At 35.9% G+C, this 19502-nt stretch overlaps 1 long non-coding RNA gene across 1 annotated transcript in view; it reads right to left on the reverse strand.

Annotated features, from left to right (window-relative positions):
- Positions 1–13017, reverse strand: part of LOC134736005 (uncharacterized) — a 125770-nt gene extending 112753 nt beyond the window's left edge. Inside the window, exon 1 of the long non-coding RNA XR_010119635.1 lies at positions 12994–13017. This is a non-coding gene — a long non-coding RNA (uncharacterized lncRNA). The remainder of the gene's footprint in view (positions 1–12993) is intronic.
- Positions 13018–19502: the final 6485 nt, after the last annotated feature.

Here is a 19502-nt window from a genome sequence, read left to right on the forward strand (position 1 = left end):
AAAAATATGTGTAGAGGTCTTTAAATTATATAACAAATATAGTGATGGGGTCGAAATTGGAAAAAAAAGAGTAAAAAAAAAATTTTTGGACCAAGGGCATGAGATAAGCCCTTGCTGGAGAAGATTTCAGTAGAAGAAAAATCTAGAATCTGTACTATTTACTACATTAGCAAACTGTACTAGAGGAGATTGCCCCAGCTTCCATTTGGCCCTCTACCACTCTATACTGTAATGCCCAGTATTCTTTATGGTCATTTATTATCTTAACCGTTATTCATTAAAAGCTTTCAGCTTTGTAAAATGTGACTATTCAATTATTTTTTCATCATACAGAAGCAAATAGAACAGTATTGTTTGGTTCTAAAAGAATAACTTTGTATATAATTCATAAAGACTAATCAGCTACATATATGTAAGCATAACGTATTTAAAAATATACATCTAGTTTGTGATCACTGAAAGTTAATATCTATTTAATGTATTAGCAGTTTTTACGCATTTTGGCGTCAAGACTAGAAGCAACAATAATATATTTCTTTTGCCCACTAAGGCCCATAGTCGACAAACATTTACTGATAATGTATCTCAGATCTTTTGGAAGGATAATGGTGAGGCTAACTAATGGTCTTGTTGGATTGTTGTCTGCTTCTTTGTGGTGCTCCATCTTACAGAGCTCTGATAAAGGGTGTTTAGAATCCTCCTTCAGTATAGATAGTCAATCAGCAAAAGAGGAGCTTCTTGGCCCTTGAGATTTTCTTTAAATTTTAGAGGACCAACTCTAATTCCTAATTCTAATTAACAAAACCCCCTTTTTCTGTAGTGCCCCATAGAGTCGCTATTCATATTGACCCAGAATAATTTTCCCATATCATCATTTGTATTCCACGCATGTAATTAGCCAAATGATTCTTAGGTCACAGCATTCTGGAAGCCATAAAATAAGGCATTAAAGAGCCTACCCAAAGGACTAGTGGACTTAAATGCATCTGAAAATAGATGTAAAATCACATGTGGTTAATGGATAGTATTTCTACAAGGGTGAATTTAACTTTGATTGATTTTATAAATAACTGTATTGCTATCAGTATAAGAGTGAGTATGTTATCAGTTATCAATAACAATTTATCAGATTTTGATAATTTAGTGTCAGGTTGTCTTGATGGAGGATGATAGAAGCCACTTCCTTTCGTTACTAGTTTTTGCACTGTTTCTGTATTTGATTTTGAGAGATCAAATACATGTCTTACCTTCAAAGTGGCAGAGTTAATGAAGTTCATAATGGGAGTCTGAGGTCAGGGGCATCAGAACTATTGTATATGGTTGTGCAGTTCAGCCCTGCACATGATCATCTGGCTGTGGGGAGAGTTGGGGTGTCAATTCAGCCCATGCTTGTCTAGCCAAGCCCAGGCACCTTTCAGTGGAACTGAGACGAATTTAACAAAAAAGTGTTGTCTATACTCAAGCCATAAGGAGACTGCCCAAAGGAGACTTTAAAAAATTCTAAAATGGTGCTAGAGAAGGGTAGAGGAGGCCCTGAGAATGGCTTCTTTTCACAGTCATATTGGCAGGTGAGGTGCTACCACTTTAATATAAACTCAAGTTTTTGTAAAATCTGCTTTGTTTTTGCATACTAAATCTTAATGTGGTATTAATAAGATGCTTTGTATTAGAAACAATTTTAATTTATGCCTTAATTAGAATTATGTTGGGTTTTCTAGTATTCCAAATTAGTAGGTAACTAATTCTATTCACAGGTCACATATTATTACCATTAAAATAACCTAACACATTAAACATCAGAGCACTTAATTTATGTTATTCTGAGAGTGTAAATGTGTGTGTGTGTGTCTGTGTGTGTGTGTGTGTGTCACAGAGAGAGAGAGATTGCATACAATTACCTACGTATCAATGGAAAATAATTATTGGACCCTATGGTCAAAATTTTGCTTGTGATTATTTTTCTTTCAGAATGTGTCCCACCCTTCTCTTTTCTTTTTCTCACTCTGTTTCTTAGTATGTTTATCATTGGATATTGATAATAATAGTACAAATTTAAAATGTAGCTATATTGATGATCAGGGTTAATGGAAGGGAATAATGTTTTAGAAGATCTGATGTGACAATAAATTTGCCTGAATTTTAAAATGTATAATTATATTGAAATTCAATGTAATGCATGGCACATATGGGAGTTTGCCTAAACATAACAAAGCCACCTTCCTTTATATCATATATAAAATAATTTCAGATCAATTCAGATCAATATTAAAATTGTTGAATTTCATTACATAAATATTACCACGGACACAGTTTTTAAAAAGCACTATGAAGTTAATATTCAAGTGTCAGCCAGCCTGAAAGAAAATATTTGCAAAGCATATGACATATAAACTTCCAGAATATAGAAATAACTACAAATCAACAAGAAACATACCCAGATCCCAATAGAAAAATATATGAAGGGTATGAACTGATAGTTTACACAAGAAGTAATACAGATAGCCAATAAGCTTTTAAAAGAATGCATGATCTCACTAGAAATTAGAGATATTTGAGTTTTAAAAGTAGGGGACATAATTTTTCACCTATCAAATTGGCAAAAATGAAAACAATTGATAACAATCAATTATTGGAAAGGGCAGGGAAAAATGAGTCTTCTAATACATATTGGTATATCATTTTGGAAAGCAATTTGATTGTATACCTTAAAATTTAACATATAAATATCCTTTTATCCATTATTTCCATTTCTAAGTATCTAATCCAGAGGAAATAATGCATATGCCCACAAATAATCAAGTACAAGAATATTTATAGCCTCTCTTTTTCTAACGTAGTAAATATCATAATCTGTCCTAAATGCTTAGCTTATGGGTCATTTACCTACCTTTCACAATAAACCTATAAGTTGGTATAAATATTTCCCTAATTTATATTGGAAGAGCATTCATAAAGAAGACTAAGGAGATATGAGGCCTAAATACAAAGTAACCTGAATTGTATCCTGGAACAGAAAATGGTCAATAGTACAAAAGTTGGTAAAATCTGAATAAAGTCTAGAGTTAATAATATTGCACCAATGTTAATTTCTTAGTTTTAATAAATGTGCCATGTTTTTGTATGATGTTAATATTAGAGGAAGCTGGATGAAGGGTAGACAGGAATTGTCTACTGTCTTTGCAACTTTTCTGTAAATCTATATTTATTTTCTAAATAAAAAGTTTTTAAAAATACTCTTAATAGCCTACAACTAGCAAGTGGCAGAGCTAGTTGAAACAGCAGAAAAGCAAAGCCAGAGAGGGTAAAATGAGCATGTAGTATTTGGAGACTGAGAGCAGATAGGTTGGTCAAATGCAAACAGCAAATTGTTATTCTCACCTTCCGTCTCCATATAGCTCCTTTTCCCTGCTTACATTATTATAGGAACTAGATTCTTCCATTAAATTTTTTTCATATAGTTTGGAACAAACACACTGTATGCCTCCTATGTGCCAGAAGCTGTGAAGGCAATAAAAACAAATGAGACCATACTTCCACTCAAGTAAGCTAGTAGGCTGCATAGACATGTAAACAATAACTGCAACAGAAACAAACAAAAAAGAAATGTTCCTTGAAGTTCATAAACAATTCTGTGGGAAATATCACCAGGAGCTTCATATCATGGGTTTATGATATTATGACCTATAACCACATATCTTGATTGGATAATCAAAATGAAAACTAATAATATTAAGCCGGGCAACATGGCACACACTAGTCATCCTAGCTACTCAGGAGGCTGAGATGGGGGGACAGCTTGAGGTCAGGAGTTCAAGTCCAGCCTGAGCAACACAGCAAGACCCTGTCTCTTAAACAACAAAAAAGTAATGTTTTAAGTTTTAAAAGTGTTCTGTTTAGATATGTATCCCTACCACCATCTATCTTTTTCTCTTTCAATGAATCACTCTTCTGATAATTTTCCCAAAAAGTGAATAATTCACTTTGTTTACTGAACGGTAGAAATAATCTTAAAGTATCTTCTACAGAACAAATGCTTCAACACACTTTGAATATGCAATGCCAAAATCTGTGGTCTTAACAACTATGTAATCTTTGTAATAATAATACAAAATTAGAAACTGATATTTCCACCAATACGAAAATTATTAAGTTGGTTACATCACCTATAGACTATGAAATGTTCTGTGGCAATTACAACGGGAATATCTCTAAGATATTTCATGAGGGGAAAAGAATGGAATTTGGAAAATGGCATGTATTGTGAACTTCTATGCTCTCACAATGCTCTCCTGTCCTAATCTTTCCAGAACCCATGAATATGATGAAATATTACTCCTGCAGTTACGTTATGTTATGTTATGTTATGTTATATGGAATAGTCAGTCTTAATATAAGATTATCCAGATGGGCCTGCTAATCACTTGAGGATGTTCTCCAGCTGATGTCAGAAGAACTTAAAGAGACTTGAAGCATGAGAAGGACTTGACAGCACCATTGCTGGTTTGAAGATGGTGGTACCATATGAGATGGAATGCACGTGGCCTTAAGGAGCTAAGAATGGTCCATGGCCTATAGCCAGCAAGTTAACAGGGACCTCAGTCCCTACAACTGCAAGGAACTGTCAGTGACAGAAATGAACTTGGAAAAAGACTCTGTGATCCAAGCAAGAACAAATCTGGCCAACATTCTGGCTTTGGACTTGTGAAGCACTAAATAGAAAATCTAACCATACTCTGCCAGATTGCTGATATGTAGAAATGTAAGTTAATAAATGGGTGTTGTTTTAAGCCACTAAGTTTGCCATGATTTATTATGGGAGCTATATAAAACTAATACAGAATCTATGTATTACATGCAAAAAGTTACTTTTTTTACACACAAAACTGATACAAGTGGTTACTTTGAACTGGAGAAGGATTGAAGAGGAAGAGAGGAGGATTATTTATTTATATATGTATTTAAATTTTTTGAACAATGAGGATGAATTGTTAAATTAACTGATTATTCAATACAGTGATTTTTAAAGTATAAAGTCAATTATAGAAGTCTAATTTTAAAGAAGTGTGGAGTTTTTCCATTTATTCAGAATTCTCTATATATTTTATATGAATATAAAATAAGCATACATTTATGCTTATTATGAGCCAGGCAATGTTAGGCCTGAGTGTACAGTAGTAAATAAGATTTTCTTCTCGGCCTGGCAAAGGTCAGAGTCTGATGGAAGATATAAAGTAAAGCCAACTTTATTAAGTTCTGTTTGTTAAAGGGCTAAGGGCAAAGTACTAAGCAGATAGAAAGGTCACTTCCAGAGAAAAGGCAAGAGAAGTTAACCAGAGCAGGGTGCAAAAACGCAATGTAAAGAGTGTTAAAGAGTTTGAACTTTATTCTGAGCACTATGGGAAACTTTTGAAACATTAAAATGGGAAACAGCATAATCTTATTCACAGTCCAGAAATACAACTCTGGCTGCCACTGGGAGAATACGCTGGAGACAGGAATGGGAGTCCTATCTTTGCATTATAATGATGTATTCTATTGTACAGGTATTCAATACGCCCTCATCTACATATTTTTATATTTCAAATGTTTAAAAATACAATGAAATGTTCTAAAATAAGTCAGAGATATTTAGGAGGTAGTATCAACAATCAACAATCTTTGGTTACTGTAGCCTTGTAGTATAGTTTGAAGTCAGGTAGCTGGAAATCATCATTCTCAGTAAACTATCGCAAGGAAAAAAAAACCAAACACCGCATGTTCTCACTCATAGGTGGGAATTGAACAATGAGAACACATGGACACAGGAAGGGGAACGTCACACTCCAGGGACTGTTGTGGGGTGGGGGGAGGGGGGAGGGATAGCATTAGGAGATATACCTAATGCTAAATGACTAGTTAATGGGTGCAGCACAGCAACATGGCACATGGATACATATGTAACAAACCTGCACATTGTGCACATGTACCCTAAAACTTAAAGTACAATAATAAAAAAAAATCAACAATCTTTACTGATCTTGATGTGGGATTAAGAAAGCAGGAGTGACGCAGCAAGGAGGACACTAAAGCTTCAGTTCCACTCACTAATGAGAGGATACAGAAGGAAAAGCAGTGTTGCAGGGGGAAGTTGACGATTTCCATTCTGGACTTACTGGGTTTGACGTATTTCTGAGACATGCAAATGCAGATGCTGAGTAGATAGCTCATTTCTGGTGTTTAGGGGAGCAATGTGGATTTTCTGTCTTATGAAGGCCTTTAACACCACAGCACAGAAAATTTAACTGATAGTGGCTCATAAAACACAGATTTCTTTTTCTTTTTTTTTTTTATTTTTATTTTTATTTTTTTTTATACTTTAGGGTTTTAGGGTACATGTGCACAATGTGCAGGTTTGTTACATATGTATCCATGTGCCATGTTGATTTCCTGCACCCATTAACTCGTCATTTAGCATTAGGTGTATCTCCTAATGCTGTCCCTCCCCCCTCCCCCCACCCCACAACAGTCCCCGGAGTGTGATGTTCCCCTTCCTGTGTCCATGAGTTCTCATTGTTCAATTCCCACCTATGAGTGAGAACACGCGGTGTTTGGTTTTTTGTCCTTGCGATAGTTTACTGAGAATGATGTTTTCCAGTTTCATCCATGTCCCTACAAAGGACATGAACTCATCATTTTTTATGGCTGCATAGTATTCCATGGTGGCAGGCAACTTCAGGCATTATTTTAGTTGCTCAAAAATGACATCAAGAACTTTCCTCTCTTAAGGCGTCTGTTCTCTTGTACCAAGAGGGGTTTTATTTTATGACTCCTCTTAATGGAAATGTGGCTGCCGCAGATCCAGGCATCATGTCTGAGTCCAAAGGATGAAAAGGGAAGGGATGGTCTCAACAAGTTTTCCTCTACTTTTACCCAAAAGATTCCCTGCAGACTTCCCTTAAATTTTATTGCCTTTAAAGTAGAAGGTGGAAAGGAATAAAGGAAATTGAGAAGAGCAGCTGGGTTACTGAAGCAATGAAATCAGTTTCCTCCCCACCCCCAAAATGTAGATGACATTTAAATCTATGACACTAAGTCTAGGAAAGAGTATAGAGTTAGAAGGTCAAGTGGCAAGGACTCCAAGAAATACCAACATATAAAGGTTAAACACCAATATTTAAAGATTTAGCAGAGAAAATACAGTCTACAAACTAGACTTATAGAGAATGGTCAGATAATTAAGAAGAAAACCCCCAAAAGTGGTGCCATGAAGGTTAACAAAAGAGAGAATATTAAGAAAGAAGTAGCACTTAATGGTATCAAATGATGGCTAGAAATAAATTTTAAAATAACTGGAAAAGTCTCCATCGGATTTCAACACTGGTAACTTTGGTGATATTAGAAAAATCAGTTTCATGTGACTTTGTAGTGGTAGAAGCCAGATTACCGTGGGCTAAAGAGTGAATGGGACTTGAGGAATTAAGAATGGAGGTGTAGCAAAAACTTTAAGTTTGCTCCATGGAGATAAGAAAATGTATAGAGTGGAAACTGGAAGGGAAGTGGGATTGAGGGATCTGTTTTCAAGATAGAAGAGAAGTGAGAACTTTTTAAGCTTGCTACGGAAATAAGTCATTTGGTGCGTTATGCCAAGGATTCAGGTGAGAGTGGATTACTGATGGACTGAGGTGTCTAAGGAGTGAGGACAACAGAGGCCAAAGACATTGAAAGAGAGACAAAGAGAAAGATATCTAATGTATGACATTGGACAAGGCAAGATGAGATATATACAAATAGATATGCATAGGAGAATTTCTTTCAGGATGGCTTGTCTTTATTACATAGGAGGTAACTTCTAATGAGATAGTGACTGGGAAGGTTTAAGATGTGGAGGGAAAGTTTGAGATAGCTTCTGTGACAAGGAAGTGAGGGAGAGAAAAAGCTTACTGGGCAAACATAAGATTTGCAGGTGGTTTTGAGGTCTTAATTCAAGTGTGCATCCATAAATTTGTAGGCTGATCAATCTGTGGAGGTAAATGATATTTCCCATTACTACTTAGCAGCCTGAGAGGGAACTGACTTTCTAACCTAATGCTTTCCATAAAATGCTACTCCACTATCTCACTTGATCCACAAAACAGTATCCAAATATTTTCATATGAATTAAAATGATAAGGCCTACTGTTAATATAGAATACAGAATGGAGTGAACTCAGCAAGCGAGTTTCAGTAATTTAGCATTCTCCTTCTTTCTTTCACTTGCTATTAAGTATTTTATCATTATCTTAAAGGTAGAACAGTTTGCATATCAAGATATCTCTATACAGATTTTCTTTTTGTTTCTTTAGTTGTCTAACTCAGGAATTCCCAAACCTTCATTAGTATGAGAAAGAAAGCCTTGCTATTCAAGAATCTATACCCAATACTGTGTAATAGATATTTAGTCAGATGTGTACATTTAACTATGCTTACATTTCACCTTATGCTCTGACACTGTAACTGAACCACTGAATAAGAGTCGATTTCATTGCCAATTCTAAAAGTCTATTTATTCTTATAAATCAGCATATTCATTTTGTAAGTCAAATTTATTTTGTAAGTCAAATATGCATTATCTTAGGGGCTAAGAAAAAGAAATGGAGAGCTTACAATTAAAATGAAATCATAACGATAAATTATTGGGTAAAAATGAAATCAGCAAAAGGATATTCATTTGTCCACTAATTAAGACATCAGTTAGCACATTTGTTCCAGGAAGTCCGCTAATCATTGAAAAGTCAGACTGCTTTATAACTCAAGATGACAGGAACCCAAAACAAATGCCGCTGCTCCCCCTTCAATGTCCGTAACAGACATCACCAACTGATTCCAGGCCTCTTTCCCACCTATAACAAACATGACCTCATAATCATTACCAACACAATCCAACAGGCTACCACTAGCCATTTATCTGAATTTGGCCCGCTAGATATAATCTATTTCTCATCCCTTATCTAGTCAGCTGTACATATGCCAGAATTTAACCTGAATATAAATGTGAGGAATATTACAGATTTCTATTAAAATAATTTAGATTATTTAATCCAGAAATACACATTTCAATTAAGGCACAGTAATCACATGTACATTACTGTATTATAGTAGTATTTGTCTCCTACTTTCTAGGTCATATGCTAAATATGGCCATATTTTTCTTTCTTTATATCCATCTCATATATTTACAAAAATGCAGAATGCAAAGTCATCAGCATGATTAATGCATAGTTTAATATTTTCCCAGAATATATTCTCTCTCATATATATTCAAACAGACAAACAAAAATCTAAGAATATATTAGGCTTCAAAAATTACTGGAAATATTTCTCAGATGTGGCTGTCTTTCCTATAAGTGAAATATAGTGATTGCTAAAATATTTGCTTCTGCACCTAGTAACTGATGTGTGAGTTATTTTTTTCTGCGTTGGGTTAAGGAATTTTACCTTAAATCGGCTGCTACAACTAGCAAGCCCAAAATACCAGTTTTGTCAAACTGCACAGATTGCCACACTGCATAGATTATTTGCCACAAGAAGAGTCTTGCAAATAAGAGGAGCTGGTGGATATTTTAAAAGATTACAATGAGATGTGACTGTCTACAAATAATAGCTACCATTTTTGAGCATAGAAATCATGGTAACCAACTTATGTTTATTATTACATGTAATTTTCACAGTAAACTGTCGCATTTAATTATCATAATTAATCCTGCAAGGGGTCCATACAAGCATTTAAGGATGGAAAGCAACTGAAGTTTAGAGTCAAGTTCAACTTACCAAGTAAGTTGTATAGTTAGGAATTGAATTTAAATATGGCCTCATATAATAGTGAATAAGATGAAATATGTTATTCAATAAATATATTTCATTAATCTTAAAATGTAGCTAAAAATTCACTGTTGCATGTTATCTCATGTCTGTCTAGAATCTCCAAATTTTGATCTGGCCCCCCGCATCAGACTACATTCTCTAGACTACCTGGTAGTTAGGTGAGCTCAAGACATTGGCATGAAACTATTCACGTCATAGCCTTAGAGGCAAAGCTGCTTGCCATAGCCATTTGCTTTCCTATGTTCTGTAAGCTAGAATTTGGATATGGAAGCAACCAAGCCAGAAGAGAACACATCAGCTCAGTAGACAGTGAAGAAAGATAGAACAAATCTGGGCTGTAAATGTGCTTGAGGAGCAATTCTGTCCTGCCAGCCTGGACAACTCAGTTGTGGCCTGTTTCTCATTTGAGAGAGAAACAACCTTCTATCTTGTTTAATTCAAGCTAATCTATCATCATTCTGTTAAAAAGCTGAGCCCTAACTAGTACAATTTAGTTATTTGACTTTCTTCACTGACACTCTAGCCACACGCACTGTTTTAATTCCAATCCTGACCTCAACCCTACCCACATTCTTTTGCTAGAATATCACAATATATTAAAAATACTGAAAATATATGGCTAATTAATATATGAAATGGGAGACGATAGTCACATTGTACTATCATGCGACTGCAGGGTACAGGTATGTATTCTACAAGTTGATATAGTATTTGAGAGTACTCCTTCCTGCTTTTTCATGCTTTAACCCAGGTTATTTCATTACTTTTTTTTAATCAGAATTTTATTAGTACTTAAACTTTCAAGCATTGCCATATCATGGGGAAGAGAAAGAGGAGCAGAATCTTCCCTTGTTCTCAATCCAGTGTGGAGTCACACATGTGAGGAAATAAATACCACCACAGTGTATTCAATAGTAGAGAAAGGAACACAGTCTCATGAGAGAATAAAGAAAGAAAAAACACTTACTTATGCTAGGAATTTCAGGAGGGTTTCCCAGAGGATGTAGAAAGAGTGAGCTGAATATTAAAGTTTCACTGCCTTCTACTCCTGGAATCCAATTTGTTTTTAAGGCATGCAGGATGCTGGAGAAACTCATGTTTTCTCTTCATCCTGCACATGCTGTGGTATTTAGTTTACCCTCTGCCTCAAAGTATATATATAAAAAAAAACCTACCTCTTCTATATACTACATCAGAAAGGGCTTTTGATTATACAACAAGAAGAGCTGACTATCCTAAATATATATGCACCCAATACAGGAGCACCCAGATTCAAAAAGCAAGTCCTTAGAGACCTACAGAGAGACTTAGACTCCCACACAATAATAATGGGAGACTTTAACACCCCACTGTCAACATTAGACAGATCCACGAGACAGAAAGTTAACAAGGATATCCAGGAATTGAATTCAGCTCTGCACCAAGCGGATCTAATAGACATCTACAGAACTCTCCACCCCAAATCAACAGAATATACATTCTTTTCAGCACCACACCACACCTATTCCAAAATTGATCACACAGTTGGAAGTAAAGCACTTCTCAGCAAATGTAAAAGAACAGAAATTATAACAAACTGTCTCTCAGACCACAGTGCAATCAAACTAGAGCTCAGGATTAAGAAACTCACTCAAAACCGCTCACTGCATGGAAACTGAACAACCTGCTCCTGAATGACTACAGGGTACATAACAAAATGAAGGCAGAAATAAAGATGTTCTTTGAAACCAACGAGAACAAAGACACAACATACCAGAATCTCTCGGACACATTCAAAGCAGTGTGTAGAGGGAAATTTATAGCACTAAATGCCCACAGGAGAAAGCAGGAAAGATCTAAAATTGACACCCTAACATCACAATTAAAAGAACTAGAGAAGCAAGAGCAAACACATTCAAAAGCTAGCAGAAGGCAAGAAATAACTAAGATCAGAGCAGAACTGATGGAGATAGAGACACAAAAAACCCTTCAAAAAATCAATGAATCCAGGAGCTGGTTTTTTGAAAAGATAAAACTTAAAAAAATTGAAATAATTATAGAGTCACAGGAAGTTGTAAAAGTACAGAGAGATGCCATGAACTCTTTATCCAGCTTCCACCATATAACATCCTATATAATTATTGTACAATATCAAAACCAGACTGTAAAACTTATTTAGAAGTCACCAGTTTTTACATGCATTCGTGTGTGTATGTGTGTGTGGTTCTATGTAATTTTACCACACATATAGATTCATGTAAACACAACCACGATCAAGATATCAAACTATTTCATAATCAAAAAAGAACTCCCTAGTGCTGCCCCTGTATAGTAGCATACTTCCCTGTCCTTAACCCCTGGCAACCACTAGTATGTACGTTTTCCATCTTTATAATTTTGCCATTTCCAGAATGTTATATAAATTATAAACAGAATCATATAGTATATGATCTTTTTTTTTTTGGTAGAGATGGGGGTCTGGTTATGTTGCCCAGGCTGGCCTTGAACTCCTGGGCTCAAGCAGTCCTCCTGCCTTGGCCTCCCAAAGCACTGGGATTATAGGCCTAAGTAATGACGCTTGGTCTATATAACCTTTTTGTAAACAGCAAGGATATAATGCAATGCCTGTGATCAGTGTCAAACAGATATTGTCTCTCATCTGGCTTTGTGTTTCAGTTTTCCCTGAATGTTTCCTTGTAATATCTACTATTGCCACCCCAGGCTCTATTCTACTTATCTCTGGAAAAAGAAGCCAGACCAAAAGTAGCCACATCTAATGATGAAGAGTTATTATGTAAGGCCACATTCCTAGCCAGGGATGCTCTGAAAGGGCTTGACACAGCTCAGTTTTCTAGTTTATACGTGAAGTGACACTTCTCCCATGGTGCATTCAGAAGGTTGATACAACTTGCTCACTGGAAGGTTTTGTCAGCTATTAGAGTTACTTTTCCACTGGAGAGCAACAAATACATGGTGATGTTAATAACTGATGATGCGTCTTTGAAATTAGAGTGAGAGGGAAGAAGGCCAACTGGCAAAAAATAACAAGCATCGACAGCATGGTCCTGCCTTGCCGGAATTGTCACAAAGCATCAGACTAGAAAAAGGAGCCCAGGCTGCTAGTGAGCATTGTAGTAACAGAGCACATAAATTGGCAACGTGTATTTGTCTTACCTTTGGTGCAAAAAACGAGCTAGCTTCCTTGCTAACAATGGTCTGCATGCTCTTCAGGGCTAAGGGGGAAAATGTGTTCCTGCTGTCAAAAGCAAAAAGACAAAATATGAGTTTTACATGATTAACTCAAAACACTTCCCACATCTTAGAACAAGTACTAGATGGATTTTCTATCTCTATTTTGATAGCTATATATATTTGATATTCATAATTACATATATGTAGGAAAGGGTTAATATATTTGGGGTAAATACATGACATGCATTATATTTATACAAAATGAATATAATTCATATATTAAAGTGTCTTGAGAATTCAGTTACCCCATCCTCCATTCTTGGGTATTTACATTGTCTCAGTTTTTTGTAATGTTGAGCAATGCTATAAGAATCTTTGAATCTATATCTCCATTCATATATGTATAAGTACAAATATATATATATTATTAAATAAATTTAATATATTTTGGTAAATTTTATCCCCAAATTTGCCAGTAGATTACACAATGCCTACTTCTCTACATTCAACATTGGCTTTTCTTTGTTCTTTGTTTGTCATTGGCAATTTGATCAGTCGAAAATTATAATTTATTGCTGTTTCCATTTGCATTTCTTTGGTCAAGTGTAAGGCAGTATTTAATTTTGACATTTGTTGATCACTAATATTATTTCCAGTAAACTGTAAGTTTCATTTATTCTGTTATTCCCAATACTTAGCACTATACTAGGTACAAAGTAGCACACACAAAAAATTATGTTCCAAATGCTTGTTTAGATCTGTTTTCTTCTACTGCAGAATTTGTAGACTTTTTCCTTAATTCTTGAGACAGGCTACATTGGCTACATCTGTCCTTGAGGTTAGGGTCATCTGACCCTGAAGGGGATTTATCAGGCCCTAACTGGAGATAACAATACAAGAGATTTTCCCTGCTGATGAGCAGGCACAGTCTCCAAAAATTTACCCTAGAGTAGCCCTTTGCTCATTATAATGGTAAAAAGCACATCCCTGGTTGGAGATTTTAAATGCTAATGAGACATGTGACATGTATACTAGCATGTACAACCACAGAGCATGTGCATCCAAAAAGATGTCCCAAAACATGCTTGCAAGTAACATCCCCTCATGCCTCTTCATGAATAATCATTTAAGATTCTCATAAAGAAAGTCCCCCAGCATTAGTTGCTGCTGGTTCATTCTTTTGGGCAGCCCACTCTGTCTTGTCTTCCAGATTGTACTCTCTCTTTAAATAAACACCGCTTCTACTATTTCTCCAGCTGGACCAGCCCAGATCTGTTTTACACTCCTCTCTAGGAATGTACTTAAATAAACTCTGCTACTTAACCATTGCTATGAATCTCTTGGCTGCATTCTTTCTTTCAAGTTAGTTCAAGCATTTGAACCTGGGATTCCCACACGTTCTGGTAACAGTTTCAGCCAGTTTCAGCGGGTGCCATTGATATCAATGGGCTTCAAATGGTCTCATCTGGTTTCATCCGGTTCTAGCCAATTTAATCAGGTTTTGGTCAGCGTCAGTTTCATCCAGATTCCAGCCAGCTTCAGCTGGTTTCATCCAGTGTCAGTCAGCTTCAATTAGTCACTACTGGTCTCATCCAGTTTTGGTTAGAGTCTTTTAGTGACATCCAGTTCCATTCAGTATTGGCCAGTTCCATCTGTATTCATCTAATTCCATTGGCTTTCAGCTGGTTTCACACAATTTCATGCAGTTTCAGCCACTTTCATCTAGTTTCAACAAGTTTCATCCTGTTTCGAATGGTTACATCTAGTTTCAGCAGACTTCATCCAGTTCCATCCAGTTTCTTCTTGTCACAACTGGTTCCATTCAGCCTCATCCAGTTATAGCCAGTTTTATCTGGCTGCAGCTGGTTTCTTCCATTTCCAGCCAGTTTCTGCTGGTTTCTTCTGGTTTGAGCCAGTTTCAGGTGGCTTCCACAGGTTTCTACTGGTTTCAGCTGTCTTCAAATGGTTTCAGCCTATTTCAGCTGTTTTTTTTAATGGTTTCAGCTGGCTGCAACTGAAGTCATCTGATTTTGTCTGTTTTCATACTGTATTACCTGGTTTCTACCTGTTTCAGCCAGCTTCAGCTTGTTTCATCCTTTTCCTCCAGTTCCAGCCAGTTCCATCTGATTTCATGAGGTTTTACCTTGTTTTAGGCAGTTTCATGGATTTCAAATGCTTTCATCTGGTTTCTGCTGGTTTCTTCTGGTTTCAGCTGATTTCATTCAGATCCATTTAGTTTCAGCCAGCTTCAGCCAGTTGCATCTGAAATTCAGCTGGTCTCAGTCAGTTTCAGCTGTTTAATACTAACCTTGTTTTAACTTGTCTCAACTGGTTTCAACTGCGTTTGTTGTTTTCAAGCAGTTTTCACTTTCCTTAAGTCTATATTGTCCAATTCAGTAGCCACTAACCATATGCAGCTCTTACATTTTTAATTAAAAATTAAATGAAGACTAATATGTATAGCATATTATTTGTGCAAAAAACAAATACAAAAATGCCATAAAAATGTTATTCTTCTTAGGTGGTGATTTTTAATTAGGAAATGTTTTTATTTCTCTGTATTTTCTTATTTCATTAAAATTAGAATTAACACTTAATACTTGTAAAAATGAATCAATGGGTCAGGCATGGTGGCTCACACCTGTAATCCCAACACTTTGGGAGGCCAAGGTGGGCGGATCACAAGGTCAGGAGATAGAGACCATCCTGGGTAATATGGTGAAACCCCATCTCTACTAAAAATAAAAAATAAAAAAAATTAGCCGGGTGTGGTGGTGGGCGCCTATAGTCCTAGCTACTCAGGAGGCTGAGGCAGGAGAATGGTGTAAACCCAGGAGGTAGAGCTTGCAGTGAGCCGAGATCGTGCCACTGCACTCTAGCCTGGGCAACATGGCAGAGTGAGACTCCATCTCAAAAAAAAAAAAATGAAGCAATGAAGAAGGCAAATTAAAATGCAGTGTTAGAACAGAATGTAAATTTAATACACTAACATTTCCTTGAACTCTTTTTTGTTCATTTTGTGATTTCCAAGACTATTAAGAATAGTTTGATCCTCAAAACAAGTGTGAGCTAAGTGTTCTCTTGGCTGAGCAAAAAGACCCTCTAAAACACACTCATAGGAGTGTAAAATACATTGGTTTATCATCATCAAACTAAAAAATGTTGCACACGTTAATTGGTGTTGAAAGCACAGGATGAGCAAGCCATCATAGAGATATCCTCCCACTTTGGTTTGTTTTCCCTATGAGATGCACTGGATTCTCATGTGCTCACATCTTAAACCCTGTAGGGTAATTGTGAGCAAGTGGGAATGCCAAAATCAGAATCTGTGCCCAAAGCATACTAAACAGGTCACACAGGGAAAACTATGTCTTTCATATTAAAAGTTGGACTGGTACTAAGTTACCAGATGATTTCTTTATTTTATTTTCAATTGACAAATGATACTTGTATATATTATATATTTATGTGGTACAATGTGACGTTTTGATAAATGTTCACCTTATGGAATGATTAAACCAAGCTAATTAATAAATCCATCACCTTACACCTGCAATTTGATATATAATGATTCCACTAAGGCTCCCTGAAGACTGAAATATCTTCCTCCAATTTTCAGAACCATTTTTACAATCTATACCAAATAGTGCCTGTTTCATAAGAGCAAACACATAAGCACCCTTAAGCATATGCATGTGTGTGCATTCACTTAAAACACATACATAAGGAAGAAATATTTTTACTTTCTATCTCCTATGACAGGGATTAATATCCTTATTTTACAGATTATAAAATCAAGAGTTGGTAAAGGAAATTGTCTTGACTAACGGACTGGTTGTAAGTTACCCAGACCGGACTTAAACCCAGGTTTCTTGATTCCAAAGACCATGCTTTCCCCTACTAATGTCCTACTAACTCAAGGATCTACAAAGTACATCCTGGTTCTGAAATTCTAAAACTTTTTGACGACTTGTTAGATGGGAACTTCAGTTTATGCAGTATGTTGCTTTCTTGGGGTGAAGAGTCAAGGCAAGAGGAGAGCAGTTAATCAGCCACTAAGGATTTGGTAGATATATCTCAAGTAGTAGGATCAAGTCCAACATCATCACACTATGGAGCTATGACTCTCTGTTCACCATAGTGTCGGCTTCAGTGATCCCGTAAGTAGGAAACATAATTTCCAGCTCGCAAGAATGTAGTTAGCATGACCATATATATTCAAATGTATTTAAACAAATGTCTGTTGTTTTTACTTTTGACAAGTTTCCTATTGCTCCACCAATGGAAACCGACAAAAGAACATAAATTTAGACTTGGCAAAGAGCAAAGTAGTCTTAATAGTTAAGTTAACTTTATGCTGCAAAGTTCTTTTCTCCATGGAAAATTTTCGGAGTCATCCAGGCCCTGGAACTTTGAAAATTCCTTTTCAATAAAGCACCAAAGCAGTTCTGTTGCCCCCAAGTTCTTGATAACCTACTTAATAAAGCACAGTTTTTCTGAGGTAAAACTACATTTCTGAGTTCTCATTTTCCCTGTGTTTTCTACTGTGAAGTTCTAAATGGATATATAACAGTTTACTGGTGCTGTAGTGCTCTTCTGAGGAGCCAGGGACCTTCTGAAACTACCAGGTCTCATCATAAAGAGGATTACAATAGATTTATTGTACATAGGAAGTGAGTTATAAAGTGTTTTCTGTTAGGCATCATTTTAACCGAGACTCTTTCTTGAAAATTTGGTGTTGGCAGAAAAGAACACTCTCGCCTGAATGAACAAATTACTTTTCTGAGCCTAGATTTTCCCATAAACTCAGTCTTCCTTGAAGAGTTATCGATTTACTTCTTGGCTTATGAATCACTAGTAAGACTAAAAGAATCAAAAGAAAAATTAAAAACATATACTTCAAAGTAAACAAAGAGCTGAATTTTTTTATCCACTTTGATATGACTGTGCTTAGAGAAAGCCCAGGACTAGCTATGTAGCCATTATTTGAATAATTTAGTTCCTGGAGTAATCAATCAGATCCCTCCCTAGAAAGAACAACCATTATTTACAAAAAGGTAAAATGTGGGCAATATTTTGTAGGAATCAATGTCCATTATATTTCTGGGAACTTAAACGTGTATTAAAATATTATTCATAATCAAATCAGGAAATAAATGTGTTTAGTCCCAAGGCCATGCTAGTGTGCAGCCCAGAACAATTTTCACAAATTTAAGACATGAAGTTAAAAAAGCATTCATATCTCTTACTTAGAATGCTTACATAACCGATTTTATTAATTTTTAAACACAATGGAAAGCACACTGGTTGTTCTGTTTCTTAAATACTTCCAGGTTCGGGATGTGTGCAAATGCCTTTTTCTCCTGCCTGAAATGTTGTTACCCAATGCTTTGTTGTCTCCATGTTGTAACTTAAATTATGGATATTAAAGAAGTCTTCTCTGTTTCAGTATTGCCATCCTACCCCCACTTCCATTATTTTTGTGACATTTGTTTTCCTTTCATATTACTTCCAAGTTCTGTATGTATTCTATTTATTTGTTTTCTTGTTTACTTGTTGTGGCTCCCTTTAGGGTATAGCATCCATGAAGCTATTGTATGTCACGTGCAAGTTGATTTACCATGAATCCAGTAAAGTTTAAGCTTCAGAGGTACTTGCTTGACTTACATTTGTATGTTTATATTATTACTGTTTTAAGAGGGCTCCCCAACTTAAAAAGTATTGGGGCCCCAAAATCTGGATTTGCCTTGACCATAGACAGATACACTCTAAATTTACCCCTAGTGGGTGGATCATGCCTTTGTATAATTCCTCCCCCTTAATGCAGTATGAGCAAATATAGGCAATGTGAAATTTTATAGTTGAGCAGACCTGAAGTTTAGCTGTGGCCCTACCTCTTCTGAGTTAAGTAATGCAGTGCAATCAAAGCCCACCTGGGCATGTGTTTCCAAACCTATGAAATTGAGATAATGTTATTACTTTGGATAGTTATAAAGAATTAGAGATATGTACAAAGAGATTGGCATATATCAGGTATCTGTATATGTTCATTGCTGTTATTATTTATTATTATTATTACATGATTGATATAGAATAGCTTTCTAGCATAATGTCATATTTACTTCTGGCTAGAATTCTTTCTATTCAGAAAGAGAATTGAAGGTCTAAAGGTGATGCTTTTCTGAGAGATTTCAAATGACCATGAGGCATCCTAGCCAAAGGAGCCTCTTAAATCGGAAGAAAGGGATAAACCACACACTCAGAATTTCAGGCTAACGTTGAAAGAAGTAGAGACTGCTAGTCTTCACCTCCCTCCAGCACAGGGATGGGATATGATTCTGAGGGAAAAGATGTAGGACAGTATACCACGGAACTCCTATGAAATGCTTTGGTTATATTATATTACTATATTTATATAGAGCAATAGAATATATTATAATTATATAAAATAGACTATGTTGCAATATTATGTATATGACATAATGCATAAA

This window comes from Symphalangus syndactylus, chromosome X (assembly GCF_028878055.3).
Source record: "Symphalangus syndactylus isolate Jambi chromosome X, NHGRI_mSymSyn1-v2.1_pri, whole genome shotgun sequence".
In the NCBI taxonomy this organism is placed as follows: Eukaryota; Metazoa; Chordata; class Mammalia; order Primates; family Hylobatidae; genus Symphalangus; species Symphalangus syndactylus.